This window comes from Phascolarctos cinereus, unplaced genomic scaffold (assembly GCF_003287225.1).
Source record: "Phascolarctos cinereus isolate Bilbo 61053 unplaced genomic scaffold, phaCin_HiC Scaffold_726;HRSCAF=1367, whole genome shotgun sequence".
NCBI classification, from domain to species: domain Eukaryota; kingdom Metazoa; phylum Chordata; class Mammalia; order Diprotodontia; family Phascolarctidae; genus Phascolarctos; species Phascolarctos cinereus.
The window spans coordinates 59,619,289-59,638,564 of NW_027556098.1; the positions used below are offsets into that span (position 1 = coordinate 59,619,289).

Sequence of the window (19,276 nt, forward strand, 5' to 3'; positions counted from 1 at the left end):
ATTCCTAAATGAGTCTTTTGTCTTCCTCATCTTCTCACCTCTTTACCCAGGGTATCCCAAAAAATGTTAAATGAGATACAGGATGTCCCAAAAGTCTTAGGGCAGTGTTAAGCTTTCCTAGTTTTAATAGCTTAGAATTACACTAAGGCCTTTGAGACATCCTGCATAACCACAAACATTTCATAAACCATAACCTTTCAAGCCTCTGAGTTTTTCATGGAAAATATGCTGAGTCAGGGTGAAATTTGAGTATTTGATAGAATCAGTTGAAAGAAGATTTACAGAATTACACAATCACAGTATTTCAGGGCCAGAAGAGACTCTAAACATCATCCAAGTGCCCCCAGATTGATAATTAATAATAAGAATAATTACATCTATATAGCACTTAAAGGTACGCAAAGTGCTTTACAAATATTATTCCATTTTATCCTAACAACAACCCTGGGAAGTAGGTACTATTATTAACAATATTCCATAAATGAGGGAACTGAGACAGACAGAGGTTAAGTGACTTGCTCAGGGTCATGCAGCTAGCATTTGAGACTGAATCCAAGTCCAGGATTTTATCCACTGTAATATCTAGCTGCCTCAATGAAAAGTCTTGGTTGTTAGATCTTACTACAGGTTATGCTCCCAAGCCCACTTCTCCAAGATTTGCCAGGATTCTCAAAGGACGAAAGGGTGGGTAGATAGCAGCAAGCAGTAGTGCCTACTATACTTTGAGACTTTGGTGTCAAGATTATCATTCACACACACACACACACACACACACACACACACACACACACACACACACACACGCTGGTAACCTTAGACCTTTAAAGAGATTTAGAATGGCTCCTCATAAAAAATTGAGAAGTCTTCATCTACTGTTACACCCTCATTTTACAGATGAAGAAACTGATGCCTAAACAGGTAAAATGACTCACCTAGCTACATAGTGACTCAGCCCACATGGCAACTCAGGTTTTGAGGCTTCTATTCCAATATTCTTTCAATTTCATCATGCTGTCTGTGTTTCAGGATGTAAATATTTCCATGGGCTTCTTGTGCTGAGTTTTCAACAGTCTATGACATATGAGTTAGAGACCTGGATAAGGAATTCACTTTTACTCGGCTGTACTCTCATGTTTCTATGAGTGCCATCCTGGAACTTTTTGGAATTGATTGAGAATGGCACCACTATCGCCATCACCATCATTATCACCACTACCATCACCATCACTATCATCACTGCCATCACCACCATCACCACCACCACCACCATCACCATGACTGTCATCACTACCATCAGCAGCAGCACCACCATGACTATTACCATCACCAGATGGGATTCAGTAAACAACAAGTTTGGCATCTCACTGAGCATTGCTAATGGTACTGCTATTCAAAACTAATTAATCTCCTTTCTCTCTTAGAGCCAAGACTCTACAATTTTAATACTATTTTGTATAGGACCACAATGTTCCCACAATGCTTTGGGGCTCAGAGAGCTTCTCTTATCAATCAAGAGATTCTCTGGGCTGCCTATCTCACATTGGTGTGTGTAGGCTTAGCAGCATTCAAAATTTAAAAGGTAAAGGCTGTAGAAGATCTGGGGAACAAAAGCTGTGGTGTCATATGTGGAGGGAGGGGGAGGGAAAGGAAGGATTTCTTAGAATAACTAGTGTTTCTAGGATACAAAAGGAAAAGAGAGGGGCAGCTAGGTGGTGCAGTGGATAGAGCACCAGGCCTGAAGTCAGGAGTACCTGAGTTCAAATCCGGCCTCAGACTAAACACTTGACACGCTTACTAGCTGTGTGACCCTGGGCAAGTCACTTAAACCCAATTGCCTAAAAAAAAGAAAAAAAGGAAAAAAAAAGAAAAGAAAAAGAGAAAAATATTTAAAATATGGTGCTCAGGACCTGGCCCTGACGAGCTATTCATCTAATTGCAGCACTCTCAGAACAGGCCACAGTTTCAGGGTTCTGCCCAATTCCTGGACTGGCACCTTGTTATGAGCACCTTTAGACTTCAGTGCCATGTGGAAAGACCCACTGTACTCAATCCTGCTGCCATGGTCACTAACCTAACGTCATTCAGTGGTTTGGTGTCTGCTACTCCCCTGTGTCCTTGAGGCAGCAGGAAAAGCCCAGAATGACTGAGCAGGAGAAGAAATCTTTGTTCCCAAGGGAGTCACACAGAGGGGAGGTGGTAGCTTTGCCAAGGGGATGGTGAGAGCACTTACTGCTCGATTTAACTCATTATTTGCCCTGAATTTGGTTCAGCATAGATGTCCTTTGCTTTACTATGATGTTATGTGACTTATTCTAGCTTGAATTGGGATAACTCTTCAGAAATAGGGAGTCATGATCTGTGATCTCTAGATGATTTGCTTTTGAGTACTGTGGGCCTAATGTTAGCCAACAGAGGGCCAGGAAACATTACATTGAAATCAGGGAGCATTAGGTTTCAATTCAACACTTTTCTAATCTAATGCTATTCCATTTTAAAAAAAAAAAGGAAAGAAAGATCACCTGTCTACTGTTAGTACCTAAGGAAAAGGACCATAAATATTTCTAGAGTTTGTGCTCTGCTTCACCGCTGTAATATTATATTTCTTCAAACAAATGATTTCTCTTCTCTCTGACTTAATATCTCCATCTGTGGAACAACTGTGATGTTGTAGAGAGAGCATTGGACTGGGAATCCTGTCTGAAAAACAAAAAACCCTTCAATTCTGGTCCCATTTCTATCACTCACTGGCAATGTGACCTTTGTAAATCACTTGACCTATTTGGCTTCAGTCTCAGCCTCTGTAAAATAAGGGGATTGGACTTGATGATCTCAACATTACCATCCAGCTCTAAAATTCTCTATAAAGTGTTCATCTCCTTTATGGTGGTATTATGAGCTTAATGAGTCTTTGTACAAAGTTCTTGGAACTTCTAAGAGGAAAGAGAACGATTAAATACAAAGTCACATGGGGCATCTTTTTTGCTGAGTTGTCTTCTGTGTGAGCTATGGCTTCCCACAAAATAACAACAACAACCCAGGCCTTCGGCATGTGGTATTGTAGCAACAGAAGGCAAAGGAGGATTGCTATTCCCTTACTTTGAAAGCAAAAGGGATAGCAGACTTGCATGCAAGGTGCCATCATGTCTCAGACTTAAAAGCCCATTAGTCCATCATAGAAAACGATGCAGAGACTTTTGCTTGGGGGTTAATTAACTGCAGTACAGAAATCCAAGGCTTTTAAAAATAGAGAAACCTTTCCCTGAAGAAACTAATGATAAGGTTAATATACAGATAAGGAAGAGGAAGAGGATAGCTGATTTTTCTATCTCCATTTAGGACAGAATATGAGAAAATGACTTTAGGTTGTTGTATGAGGGATTTAGGTTAGCTACAGTTAAGACCCTTCCAATAGTTAAGAATTGTTTAAAAAAAGTATGAGTTATTGGGAAATAGAACTAGCCTTACGAATAGGTAAATGAGGAAGCCACCTATAATTTATCTCAAGGAAGGGGTAACCCCATACATGCCCCCACTCCCCCAAATCACCCATAGTTCCTTCCACATTAATGCACAAAATGTTGCCATTAGAACTGACTTCCTAAGTGACAAATAAAAAAAAGTATGGAGAGATTAATATGAACTGCTGCAAAGAGAAATAAACAGAACCAGGGGAAAAAATGTGTATATACAATTTAAATACCAAGAATGACAACAACAAAACCATCTAAAGTGAATGCTGTGAAATTATAACAACTGATCAAATGAGATAATATATGTAAAATGCTTTGGAAACCTTAAAGCAATAATATATGTATATACATATACTTACATACATATATATTTACTTATACATTACTTACACATACATGAGTGTGATCTGAGAAAGCATTGCAAAGGCAATTGACTAAGGATTTGAAACACTGAATATGTCAGATGAAAAACTGATTCATTGGTTAGTTTTGCTGAACTGTTTCTTTTTTCTCTCTTTTATTCTTTGTTGTAAAAAATGTTCCTCTGGAATAAAAGATGTCAATGGAAATAATTTTTAAAGCATATGAATGAAAATTTAAAAAATAAATAAATTATTACAACAGGGCTTGCATCTTCTGTTCAGAATACAGTGTAGTATTATGTATATAGAAGACATTTAATCAATATTTTAAGAAATGGGTGAGGGGAGAAATGCATTGACCCCTGGGAGAGGTTACCTGTTAAACACAGTTGATTTTTCTTGGGACTTCTGGCAATGCAGATACAGTGAAGATGGTTAGTATGCTCCTGCCTGCCATAAAACAGCTGGCCTTGGGGAGAGATGTAGGGCTAGGCAGATTGTCCTCTGTAGATTCCTGGTGCTATTTTGTTCTCCACTGGTTTTTCCTGACATGCCAGGTGCTGACTTCCCCCTCATCCACTCCTTTAGACTATTGTTACAAATTCCTTCTTTGTTCCTGACTCACCCTCAGGATTTATTTACCTACTGAAATCTGACTAGTCACTTATTTACCTTTTGAAATCTGAGTACCCAGATCCTGGCTTGAAATGCCCCTTTTTCTCCCCTGGAGGGTTTCCTTCCATGGGCTCTGTTCATTCACAATTCTTAAATTCATTCACCAAGTAGGTACAAGTCTTCCCAGGATTTTTGGGCCAAAGCTGTTTATGGACGCCTGTCCCTAGGAATTCCCCCTAGCCCAAAGTATTTTGGCATATCTGACAGGTTGTATCCTGGGTCATCCTCTATTCATAGAAAACAGTGCCTACTGAATAATGTAGAAGGGTTTCTCTAGGAATTCAAAGAAGCTTTGACAGGTTACAAAGAACTATTGTGAAATCCATCAGTTCTTTTTGGACCCAAAGATCTTCTTGACTTGGAATTAGGAAGATCTGAGTTCAGATTTTACCTCAGAGACTTACTAGCTATGTTAACCTGGGCAAGTCACTTAACATCTCTCAACCTAAATTTACTCATCTGTAAATAGGAATATTAATAGCATCTATCTTACAGGGTTATTTTAAGGACCAAGTGAGATCACATATGTAAAATGCTTTGTAAATCTTAAAGCATATACATATATATATATGTATATATATATATTCTATTATATACACACACATACATATATACATATATATGTATATATATATGTATTCTATTATATACACACACATACATACATGCACACATACACATACACATATGATATATATGTACACCTATATGTATATATGTATTATATATCTATATATGAATATATGTATACTATTATTCCTTTTTATTTAATTTGTTATTTAATAATTTATACTATTATTGTTGTTGTTATCATTATTATTATTATTATAAACACCTGTCCTGGTTAATCAATTTTTAGAAGGCTTAACCATTCTAGTCCATGAAAATTTAGTCCAAATGAAAGGAGTCATCAATTTACCTGAGCTCATCAGATAATGTATCTACCTTCATTTGCAGATGAAGCTGTGGTGGTCTTTCCACCATTCTCCCAGCCTACTCACCAGTACTACATATGAGAGCAGTTTGGGGGCAGAGAGAAAGCAAGGTTGGTACTGGATTTGCCCATGTGTTCCAGGGTAAAAGCACGACCCAGATTCAGTGCTATCCATATATGAGCCTCTGTGTGTGTGTATGTGAAGCTATACACCTGTAGGTGAAGCTATTCCAAAACATCCTTCTCCAAGTATCTGTCCCCAGATCTATTAGATCCCACCACTCTTCCCACTATCCACTTATTTTGAATCCTCACAACAGAACCCAACCATCGGGTATTACAGTTTTGGGGGCCTGTGCAGACTTCATGAGTTCATTCCTCATGCGTCAAAAATCAGTGCTTCAGTAATCTTATGGCTCCTGAGTTATGATTGGAATGATACACGGATGCCCATTCTGATCTGAACCTGTGACCCAGGAAAACAAGTCCTTGTAAGTCATGGGTATTACAAAGTATTCAGCCATAATTTCGTCCATGACTTCCTCTTTCCATTGATGCTGGAGACTCATTGGCTGACATTGCACACACCACCTATCAAGTGGAACTTAATCAAGGACATATTCATGGCACTCCTTTCCAAGTACTAGGACTTAAGTATTGTTTTGTAACCCATTTGAGGCAACAAGTTATCCTGACATAAACTATATGATTGTGTCATTAATTCTGTCCTAGGAGTACCAATTCCAGCCAGCAGGATCTATTCATTGAGCAAAATGGAGAGGTTTCTGACCATAATCCTGAGCAAATTTCTGGGGGAAAGGAGGGCTCATCTGACCCTCTATCCTTCTCACTGAAATCTTGATGATACTTATTCATTTAAATATAATTTAATTCAACAACCATTTATGAAGGCCTTTGTGCAAGGCACTGGTTCAGTTGCTAATGATGCAAAGGAAAAATGAAACAATTCCTACCTTCAAGGAGTTTACATTCAACTAGGGGAAGGCAGCATGGAAGACAGCAAGGTACAGTGGAAAGAGCACTAGTTCCAGGATCAAAGAACCTTAGTTCAAATCCTGCCCTTGGAACTGGGGACATCACTAACTTCACTGAGGCTATTTGTAAAACAAGAGGGTTGGGCTAGATGGCTTCTGAGGTCCTTCCTGCTTTAGATCAATAGTCCTATGAAACTGTGCGCACAGATAAATAAATCATAAGTCATATCAGAAGAGGAGGAGATTCTTTTTTCTTTTTTTTCTAATTTAAAACTTTATTTTTCCCCAATTACATGTAAAAACAATTTTTAACATTCATTTTTAAAACTTTGAGTTTTAAATTCTCTCCCTTCCTCCCTCCCCCCTCTCCCATTGAGAAGGCAAGCAATTCTATATAGGTTATACATGAGTAGTCATGCAAAATATGTCCATAATAGTCATGTTGTGAAAGAAAACATAGAACAAAAAAGTTCAAGAAAAATAAAATAAAAAAGTATGTTTCAATCTATATTCAGAAACCATCAGTTCTTTCACTGTGGATGGATAGCATTTTTCATCATAAGTCCTTCAGAGTTGTCTTGGATCATTGTATTGCTGAGAATAACTAATTCATTCACAGCTGATCATCTTATAATATTGCTATTACTTTGTACACAATACATTTCATTTTGCATCAGCCCATACAAGTCTTTCCAGGTTTTTCTGAGAGCATCTTGCTCATCATTTCTTATAGTAAGTACAATAGTAGTCCATGATAATCACATACCACAGCTTGTTCAGCCATTCCCCAATTGATGGGCATCCTCTCAATTTCTAATTCTTTGCCCCCAGAAATTAGCTGCAATAAATATTTTTGTACAGTCATTTTCCTTTTTGTTTTTTATCTCTTTTGCGATATATACCTAGTAGTGGTATTGCTAAGCCAAAGGGTATATGCATGGTTTTATAGCTCTTTTGGCATAGTTCCAAATTGCTCTAGAGAATGGTTGAATCAGTTCACAACTCTACCAACAGTGCGTTAATATCTCATTTTTCCCACATCCAATATGGGAGATTCTTGCAAAACTATGGGGCTCTGAACACTACCACCAGATGGAATCTTTATCTCCTGTTGCTGAAACCCAACTTATAATATCAGTTATCCAAGAATGGTGCTATTCACCAAAGTGTATCTAATCCAGATACAGGAAATTAATTAATTGAACATGATCTGCAGGAACCACTGAAGAACATGTGAATACTGGGTTTTGCCTTTGGTTTTTGCACTGTCCCCATAATTTTTTAGAGATTAATGAGCTCATTATTTCAAAACCTGCTGATCTTCAGGGTGGTAGTTTACCTCCAATGCTATTTCTCATCTACTCATAAGATCCCATTCAGCATCCCCAAATAGGTCCAGATTGGTCTACACTGCCTACACCAACAAGCAAGTCTAGGTGGCCCCCTGCCCCAAGGAGCTCTGGACTCATATAAACCTGGATCCATCCTACAGAGCTGATCAAGTGAATCAGATTCTCTTTGGCTTATTAACATCCCAATCTAGGTTTCTCCAGCAAGATCTCTGAAACATAGTTTGTGTGTCTCAACTCTAGAGTCTTACCAAATGTGGATTACAGGGTCCTTACTCTCAAAGATATTCGATGTAATATATAGGCATTAAGTATGGGATTGCTTTTTTTTTTCTACTATCACAGATGATATGAAGAACTCTGAGGTATGCATAAACACATACACACATACAGAAATACAAAACACTCAACTTAATTATGTTCTCCCCGGACTGTGAAAAAAAATCTTCTGTGGGATTGACTGCCAAACAGGTATTTTCCATTCACCTTGGACCTATATGATCTGAGCAATTCATACAAATTATCATGGGGGGGTTGGCAAGGTGCAGCTCTCCTGCCGAGTCATAGCATGGCCTTAGTTTTTCCACCCTTTTGGTGATCCTATTACTCTCTGAGAAGCATACAATTACAGCAACCCTCTCACACTAACTCAAACTCAAGGTTACCCATAAGGTGGCCATTAAAGATTGAAATGTCTATTTTACAGGATAACTAGTTATTTAACCCAACTCAGAAAAGGAAAAGGCAACCAGGACTTTGTGTTGAAGGGACTCCAATCCCAGGTTCACCAGGGCAAGTACATGTCTCCCACTGCCATGTGCTTCTGCTGCAATTACTGTTGGGAAGTTGGGGGATGGAAGAAGGAGAAACGTGTTCTTCCTCTTGTGTATTCAAGTCTGGAAGTCCAACGGAGAGAAATAGCTTGAAAAGAGTCTCAAGAAGGTGGAGCCATTTCAGGGCTCACTCTTATGTACCACAGAATGGGAAGGTTTCTTTAAAAAAGGTCAGTTTTCCTTGAATCTCTGTAACCAACCATTTTCTAGGTCACCCCAGTCACTTGAACCAATCAGGAATCTCCTGAGTCATTCCAGCAAGGAGCTAATGAACGTATGTATCTTCCTCCATGAGAAGTGCCCCTTCTGGCAAAGGTCTACATCCAATAATTTCATCAACTGATTGGGGAAAGGGGGAGCTCATCAAATTGAGCAGATGTTAGCTTCCCTGAGGCACTAAGTTAGAAATATGCCAATTCAAAGAAGAAGAGATGGAATATATGGAGCATATAATAGGTAAGTGGATACACATAAAATAGAGGCCACACTGCAGAGAAGGACTCTCACTTAGAAACTGCAGCAGTTTCTCTGTTGTGCAGGATATAGATAGTACTTAATCCTAGGTTTGACATTCACATAAACCTCTAACCATAATGCTGAAACATCCCCAATCTGTCCACCTTAGTCACCAACTTTAGCTACCCAAACCCACATAAATATTTCATTCTTAACCATTTTTGTGACCCCTCAGGTTGACTGGTGAAGCCCATAGATCCCTTCTCAGAACAGTGTTTTTAAATACATAAAATTTGTAGAATTACAGAGAAATCAATAGAAATACAGTTGCATAAAAGCATATATACATATATACATATTATATATATAAAGCTCTCACAGATTATATATATAAAGCTCACACACTATATATGTGTGCATACATATATATACATATGTATAAATATAAAGCTCACACACACAAACACACACACACAAGCACACACACACATACGTATGTGTTATATATATATATACATATATATATGTATATATATATATATACATATATATACATATATATATGTATATATATATACATATATATACATATATATATGTATATATGTGTATATATATATATATATATATACATATATATACATATATATATGTATATATATGTATATATATATATATACATATATATACATATATATATGTATATATGTGTATATATATATATATATATACAGAAAATTAATTAATAGAATATGGTCTGCAGGAACCACTGAAGCACATGTGACTACTAGGTTTTGCCCTTTGGTTTTTGCATAGATGTGCATATAACATGTATAGATGCACACACACACACACACACACAATGCTTACACACCTCGTGTTAAGAACCCCATCCTTGTTCTAAAGACTAGGGTATCCAACATGACCACTATGGGGGCTGTCCTCTCACTGCTGTCTCTCACACCTTGGCCCTTTGCATACTTTTGTAGACATGAACTAGTTAATATTGAAAAGCTACTTGCAGCGAAGGCCACATCTGAATTATGGTACCTTCTTGATGGAGCAGGACCCCTTATTATTGTCTACATTGACTGTGAAAATATGGAAATGTTTTGCAAGACTGCACATGTAGAGTCTATATAAATTATTTGCCTTCTCAGGAAGGGAAGAGGGGAGGGAGAAAATACGGAATTCAAAATTTTTTTAAAAATGAATGTTAAAAATTATTTTTGCATGAAATTAGAAAAGTATAAAATATAAAAATTTACAATGACGATTAAAAACCTTGAACCTTTTCAGAGTATCTGCCAACTCAACCAACATTGTATCTTATGAGAGTTATCTGTAGTAAGTTCAAACCTCACTAACACCTCCCTTCTAAGACACAGGCCCAGCAAAATGACCCTCTATCACTACCGCTAGTACCCACCAAGGAAGAACTTTAACCCTACAAGAAAGCAGCACACAGAGCTGCGAAAAGCTAGCCCTACTTATCTTTTCACCCTCTTAATTATTGGACTTAGAAAAAAAAAATCCTACCTCTGAGAAATTGGACTTGGCAGAAAGGTTAGGATAGAAGGAAGGGCTGTGAATCTTTCCATTTTTCGCATTATTTACTTCTAGGTGCAACCAGCAGGTGTCAGTATGGAGCAAAGCTGGCTGAACATTCTTCCTTTTATTCCCCCTCCAAAACAGAACAGAAGAAGGAGCTAAATCATCCCAGACCACACCTTTCTTCTCCCACTGGTACAATTTGGGGGAAATGATCTTCCCTTTGATTACCTCCTCTACTCCTCTTCGGGTTGAACACCTGCCTACGGCATTTGAGGTCATTTGAGACTAAAGACAAAATGATCTGGAAATAGATATGGATCTCTTTTTCTGCTACATTAGGGAGTTTATATAAGAAAAAAGTTATTAATAAAGCATAGCAGCTTCGTATTTCTAGTTACAAATATTTTCAACATTTAAACAAAGGTTTACATCTCTGCCTTAGTTGTAGTCTATGTATTTCCCGGCAGTTCCTGGCTTCCTCTGTTCTCATTTGCTCAACATGAACTAAGCAGACATTCAGTAAATGCCTTCGTGTTCAACCACTGATATTTTTTAACCATGAATTTTTATAGTAAGCAAAAATCAACATATAGAAACAGCTAGATTTTTATTTTAAACAATGCAATTATTATACAGCAGGCAAGAGGAAAGGACTTGGGGAAAGAGTAAACCTTTCAGACTGCAGGGGTAGGGAACCTGAGGCCTTTTTTTTTTTTACTACAAAAGTTCTGTTTTACAGGACAAAACCTTTTATTAAGGGGATTTGTTCTGTGAAGTTTAGATTCAGTCAAAAGGCTGCACTTGAGGATCTAGAAGGCCAGGTTCCCCACCCCTGTTTCCGAGCTTTCCTCAGCCCTTGAAGGGATGATTACAACCCAGCAACCTCTGCATTCTTTGTTCCGCTCAGCAGAGGCTATGTGACTGTCTTCCTGTACTCTCTCAAAGGAAGGCTACTTGTTGGCTGCTCACTATTTGTAAAGTTGCCCTGCTATATTCTCTCTCACAGGTAAACTAGCTATCTGTTTTGTTATCTCTGGCCTGTCTTTTCTGTTGCAGACTGTATTTTGCTTTTTCAAAGCTCCCAGAAGCAGCTAAAGTCCACCTCTTACTCAAAGATTGCTATTTCAGTCTCTCTCTAAGCTGTGAAAGAATATTGTCTTCTGAACTACCGGTCTCAGAATGCCAGTCAGATCTCAAACCCCTATTGTATAGGGACACGGACATTCCTTGCTGGTTGAGATCCCAGCCAGGGGAAGTTTCCCCTGTGACCTGAGATCCCATAGAAGAAGAGGGAGAAACTTAGAAGACACAAAAATGGCCACATGATTGAATGACAGATTTGTGAAGTGCTCAGCACAGTGCCCAGCAGGTAGTAGGTACTTAATAAACCTTGATCCCTTCCTTTCCCCCTGACGAATAATCAAAGGACGTATAACAGAAAGGCAGTAGAGACCAAGAGTTAGGGCATGTTCACTGGCCATCACAGAACTGTAAAGTGTTGGTGCTGGAAGGGATTGAGCCTCCACATTTCTTAAGTGAAGAAACCAAAGCTCAGAAAAGTACAGAAATTTGTGCACAATTATTGTTGTCGGTCAGTCATGTATGACTCTTCCTTTCCCTTTTGGGGTTTTCTTGGCAAAGATACAGGAGTGCTTTGCCATTTCCTTCTCCCACCCAGTTTACAGATGAGGAAACTGAGGCAAACAGGGTAAAGTGACTTGCCGGTAGTCATACAGCTAATAAGTGTCTGAGGCCAGATTTGAACTCAGAAGATGAGTCTTCCTGATTCCAAAGCCAGTGCTCTATTCACTGTGCCATCTAGGTGTCACTGCCCAAGGTTACAGAGACACAAATAGAGGGCCTTAAGCTACAATTTATATCTTCTGATTCTAAGTACATCGTGCTGCCCTACATAATACTGACGCTCCTGGGTGAGTCAGAGAGACCTAGTCAACTAGATGTAAGTCCTAGGAAAGGAAATTTGCTTTATTTAAAATCCTGCAGTAGGAAATCCCCATAATAATTAACTTAGGCCTTCTTATAATGTCATCACCCACAGATACTCTTTTTAGGAAGTCTGCATTGTAAGTATATTCCACTTGAAAATTAGGTTAAGTACTTGTGGACTGCAGTGTGGGAACAGTGACGTGCATAGGTGTATCTCGACAGTTGCATCCCCAACCACGTGTTCAAAGCATATGCTGCTAGTGTTTTCCAGTTTCCAAGTACAATACAATGGGCTAGTTAGTAAAGAGGGAGAGGAAGAGATTCAAGGTGAGACTCGTTGAATGTTATTTAATAGTATCACTAGCTAAAGGTGGCTTTAACCTCTGTTTGCCTCAGTTTCCTCATCTGTAAAATGGGGATAATAATGCCAGTTACCTCAAAGGATTGTTGTAAGGATCAAATGCAATTTATTGGCAAAGTGCTTATGAGAGATAGGAGAGAGAGAGAGAGAGAGAGAGAGAGAGAGAGAGAGAGAGAGAGAGAGAGAGAGCGCGCTCTTAGTCTAATCCATACAAGAAGAGGAATTTCCTTTATAACATTCTCTAATAGCCTATATTTGAAGACCTCTAGTGATAGAGAACTTGTATTACCTCCAAAGGCAGCCCATTCCAATTCTGGACAGTCATAATTGTTAGGAAGAGTTCTTTCTTATCCTGAAGCAAATATTGACTTTCTCCTTCTTCTACCCATTGTTGTTAGCATGCCTTCTCAGATAAAGCACAAAAAGTAGAGTACTCATCTGCATAATGTGTCCCCCCCTAAGTCTTTTCTTTTCCCAGAACATCTTTTCAGCATATCCTTCCATGCTGCAGTCTCCATTCCATCTAGTAGTTTATTCTCCTTCCTCTGGACCCATCCTAATTTGTTAATGAGCTTCCTAAAATGTGGCAACCAGATTTGAACATGATAACCACAGATGTGTTCTGTAGTGTACAGTGGGGCTATAGAAGTAGATAGAGCAGTGGGCCTGGAGTCAAGAACACCTGAGTTCAAATCCAGCCTCAGACTCTTATTAGCTGTGCAACCCTGGGCAAAGTCCCTTAACTTCTGTCTGCCTCAATTTCTTCAACTATAAAATAACAGCATCTACCTCACAGGGTTGTTTTGAGAATCAAATGAGAAAATGTTGATAAAGTGCTTAGCACAGCTCCCGGCATTTAGTAGGCACGTAATAAATGCTTTCCCTTTCCCTTGCCTACTTGACTTCCTTAGTAAAAGCTAATACTTCTTTTTTTTTTTTACTTCCATGTCATACCCTTATTGCTGAAGCTTGTCATCATAACAAATATTCTACATCTTTTCAATACAGCACATCAAACAAAAAGAAACAAGCAGAACATCTGGGGGGGGAAAGGCACTATCTTATGCTGATCTATAAATCTAGGCCCTCCCCTCCCCATCTGAAGAGAAATGTAGGCTGCCACTTCTTAGAAATACTAAAAATATACATTACCTCATTCCTTTTGCACAGACCAGCCCACTGCAACAAACCACTGTAATTCTAACCCCTCAGCTAGTTCTGTTGAAGCCTCCCTCTCTCCAGAGAGCTGAATTTCGCCTGTTTATCATGTCTCTCAAACTGACAGACACATGCTTTATAATGCATTCTATATTAGGCTTGGCCAGAATATCTACTTTCCATTAAAGATGACTAGAGCACTAAGTTATCTCCACCCAGACCCCTTTTGCCATTTGTACTCTGGAGCTCATCTCTGAGCTGTATTTCTCCCTCTTCCCTGACAAAATAGACAGAGCTTAGCAGTTAAAACCCAAAGCACCCTCTGGCAGGGGATACATTCTGGGAATGCTAGCGTGTGTCTGCACAGCGTGCCCTGAGATGAATGAGCCCTACCCAAAGCAGACAGAGACAGAGAGACTGAGACACAGAGACAGAGGCAAAGTGACAGAGAGACAGAGACACAGACAGACAAAACGAAGGAAAAATGAAATCAGAATCCAACAATCCTATTATTCTCAAAATGGGGTCAGGAGGATCACTAGTTTCTGCCTAGGATATCTGCTCTTCCTGAAGTAGTTCATGCATAGTAAATGGTTAAGTGTTCAACCACATACACAATCTGAAAAATTATGGAGATCCCTGACTTCCCAGTTTTGTTTTGTTTTGTTTCATTTAAAGCAATGCCTCAAACTCATTTATCTACAGCTGTACTGCATAGGTCATTGGTTAAAAAAAAAAAAAATAAGACAGTGTTGAAAACTGGGAGCAGCATCAGAAAAAAAGTGCATTGCCTTTCGAACTGCTGAATTAAGACTCTGCCATCTTTTATTCTACCTACAATTCACTAGTTAATTGAAAATACGCATCAAAGAGCTTCATTTGCATCCAGGAGGGCTCCATTACCCCAAAGCCTTCCTGGTGTATTTGCAGGCAAACAGAAAGAATTCTTCTGCCTCAAGACCAAATTAAAGACATTTTTTTTTTGTGGGAAAGGCATGTGTATACTACACAAGCACTTGTTCACACAACTATCTAGTTGATGCAGGACCCCAAGCTTCCCACCCCCACCCCCCTTCCCAGCTCTTCCCTATTGTGTATATTTGCAGCCAGGTGCAGAGACCACTGAATCAAATACAGCAGACAACCACATGCAAGCAAATGCAGATGCAGATACATTTATAGAGACATAAATATGTAAACAGGAAGAGAAAAATATCCTTAATGATTTTTTAAGCTGGCAGGCTATTGAATGTTTTAGAGTCAGTGGTTTTTCCACAATTAACATTTTATAAGGTGAACCTTCTTCCTTGTCCCTTTGAGAAGAAACATGGTATACTGCAAAGAGCCCTGGACTTGGGTTCAAGGTTCAAATGCTGAATCTGTCACTTAACAGCTTTGTGATTTTGAGCAAATCATTTCATCATTCTGGACCTCGATGATCCCCCCTGTAAAATGAAAGAATTGGACCAATTGACTTCAAACTTCTCTTCCACTTCGAATATTCTGTGATTCTGGTAGCCCATCTCCTCTGCCCAAGTCTTATTCCTCAACCTCAGGGCTGCACATACACGTCAATCAAAAAAATCAACAAGCAAGCATTAAAAAAAAATAGTCAGCATTTACATAGAACTTGAAAGTGCTTTGTAAAAATTATCTCATTTTATCCTCAAAACAACTCTGGGAGCTAGATGCTATTATTATACCCATTTTACAGATGAGGAAATGGAAACAAATGGAGGTCAAGTGACTTGCCCACAGTCACCCAACTAGTAACTGTTTGAGACTTGATTTGAACTCAGGGCTTCAGGAGTCCAAGTCTCATATTCTGTCTACTGTACCACTGGGCTGCTGACAAGCCCAACCATTTTCATGTTGTGAGACGCTGTGTTGCAAGGGGCTATCTCCCACATACAGCATGGGGTATCATTGTGTGGCTCAAAGGGAGGTAGAATAGATATTTCAAGCCTCTGGTCCAAGGGAGACTTTAATTCCTGCCAAAAGGTGAAGTAGGAGGTTGGGACCAGAGACCATTCTGCCCTCCTCAGAGAGAGGGAGTCCTGAGATAGAATTATATCTATCTGCTTCCTTGAATGGGGCACCTAAGTGGCATAGTGGATAGAGCACTGGACCTGGAGTCAGAAAGACCAGTTTTCAAATCTGACCTCTGACATTTGCTAGCTGTGTGACATTGTGCAAGTCACTTAACCCCTGCCTGCATAAAACCAGAAAAAGAAAGGGCAAACTTCTGCAGTATCTTTGCCAAGAAAACCCCATGGACAGCATTAAAATGCTAAAGAGCCCCTCAGGTCAGAAGGGCCTGGTGTGCAGTAGTCCACAGGGTCACAAAAAGTCAGGTACAACTGAACAACAACAATCCTTTAAATATTATTTGTTTAGGGGATGTGATTTTCAGGTTCACTCTAGCCAATCTCTGTTCATTATTGGAGAAACAGGACCCCAGGTCAAACACAAACTGTTCAGAGCTTGATACCCTCCCCATCATACACCAGATCCACAATGAATATGCCTAGCCATGAACAAAGAAACCCATTTATTTAAACTATAGCAAAACTGAAATCAGAGAAAGCATATCTAGGGGAATTATACCAAACAATACAGAATGAAGGCGCTCTCCCATCAGGAGCAAGGTAATTCAGCTCAACAGAGGAAGAGAGTCCCAGATCTCACCCAAGGGGAGAAGCCCCCTAAGTCTCTGGTGCAGCAAGGTAGGGATAGGGAACTGCAAGACAGAACTGCTGAATCCTCTCATGTCTTCCCAGGATCTTTTCCTTCAGCAACCCAGAATGGGGTTAGCCTCATCCACCTTCTCCCTCAAAGCCAGATGTTCCAGAAATCCAGAGACTCATCCACAAAAAGCAGGTCAAAGAAAATTGTACAGCTCTCCGCTGTATCGCTCTGGTCAACTCCACCCACCCCTCAAGCAGAGCACTGATCTCTGCCAATAAGGAGAGAGTCCCATAGCTTTGGGAAGTAGAGCTCTTCTTCTATTTCCATGGTCTGCCTTGATAATAATAGCATCTTGGGGCTTGGTTTCTAGCACAGGACCCATAAAGCTCAAAGGTTTTCCTAAGGTTTTGTTTCAAGGGATGGACTGGCCCCCAAGAGACCTGGGTTTTAATTCCAACTCTCTCACCTCTGTTTTGTCATCTATAAAATAGGGACAATGGACTAAATGAGCCCAGAAGTTCCTTCCATCTCTAATATTGTGCAACTCTAAGATTTGTATGGAGGAAGCTAGTCCATTAAACCTTCAATCCCAACCCAATCTCTTGCACCACCACCATTTTCATTGGTTCGTTCATCCAATAAATATTTGCTAAGCACTGATTGTGTCCAAGTCACAGTTCCCTGATCTAGGAGGACAAAGGAAAAATAAGTCATAGTTCCTGCCTTCCTGGAGTTCTCAGTGGAAGGTGTCAAGGATCTCTTGACAGATCCATGATTTCATTCTGTGATTTCATCAGTACAGAAATTCTTTCCATCAGTATAGATCTAAAATGTTAGGCAAACCCTAATTTAATAGGTGAATCTTAGGGAGTCACCTGAGACTCAGAGGTGTTAAATGACTTCCTAATGGTGACATAGCTAGTATATGTCAGAATTAGAATTTGAATTCAGCACTTTACCCAGTATGCCTACCTCTTTTATTGTTTATAGCAAGAGAATGGATTTGGAACAAGGAGATACCTGAGCTCAAATCCTGCTTCAGACACTTACTGTGTGTGACCATGGTTAAGCCTCTTAACTTCTGCCTGCCTCAGTTTCCTTACCTGTAAAATGAGGATAACAATAGCATCAACCTCCAAAGGTTGTTGTAAGGATAAAATGAGATGATAATTATAAAATGCTTTTCAAACCTTAAAACTCTATATAAATGCTAGCAACTAGATGAAGTTATAAGGAAGACATTTCAAACAGAGATAGTCCATTCTGAGCAGAAGATGGGAATTGGAATGGAGAGGAAGATAGAGATGGGGATAGGATGGAATGGCAACAACATCACTAGTAGCAATTCAGGAAATAGCTGTGGAGTACAATGTTTACAGAGGAAGAAGACAGACCCTTACAAACAGTATCATCTCAGTAAACAGAGAAAGTAGAGGAGGAATAAACAAGTCAGCAGAAAGTTTGGCAAATGACACAACCAAGCCACATCTTAGAAAAACAACTATAGATGAAACCGTAAGGAGAGCAACAAATCGTTGGAAAATGAAAGATTTCTCACCATTTCTATGACAAGCTTCTTGACATTAATGACAGTAAAACTACCACATTTGAACTCAAATCACATGTGTTAAATTAGGAAATGTAAATGTTGCTTTGGAACTTGGGAAGAGAGACTGGAGGAAGCCAAAGACAGAGAATAAAGCTATGCTGAAGCTGGTACAATTTTAATTGTAAACTCAATGATCAATTTTCAAAATATCTCAAAGCAGCAAAAATTTTAGCAAAATGGAAAATATTCTAGACTGTGTCTCATTGCCTAAAATGAAAAGGAGACAATCAACAATTTATCAGGAACTATCAGCTACTTTCTTTAAGAGAATTTTCATGGTAATGGTCTATACATGTATCAACAATATCTTTGATTGGAAAAGGAAGGTTATCCCAGACACAATCACAGAATTTTAGAGTTAGATGAGACCTCAGCATACCCAGCACAAACCATATCTAAAAGGAATCCCCATTTATAATACACCCAAACAGTGGTCATCTATCCACTGCTTGAAGACCTCCAATAAGGAAAAACCCACATTTTGTCAAGGGAGCCCATTCTACTCTATATAACTCTAAATTGTCAGGCAGCTCTTCTAGACAGAAAACCTATATTGATGTCTTTGGCCCTTCTACCCAAAAGGCTCCTGGTTCTGCCTTCTGAGGCCAAACAGTCCAAGTCTAATTCCTTTTTCCATACGGCCTTCAAATACTTGAATATATTCGTTGTTTTTCAGTCACTTTAACCATGTCCAACTCTTCATGACCCCATCTGAGGTTTCCTTGGCAAAGATATTGGAGTGATTTGCCATTTCCTTCTCCAGCTCATTTTACAGATGAGGAAATTGAGGCAAACAGGGCTAAGAGACTTGCCCAGGGACATATAGCTAGTCTAAGACCAGATTTGAACTCAGGAAGATGATTCTTCCTGATTCCAAACCCAGTG

General features: G+C 39.2%; 1 pseudogene; it reads left to right on the forward strand.

The window, feature by feature from the left end:
* The first annotated feature begins 1,274 nt into the window (after nt 1-1,274).
* Nucleotides 1,275-19,276, forward strand: part of LOC144454349 (E3 SUMO-protein ligase KIAA1586-like) — a 79,802-nt pseudogene continuing 61,800 nt past the window's right edge.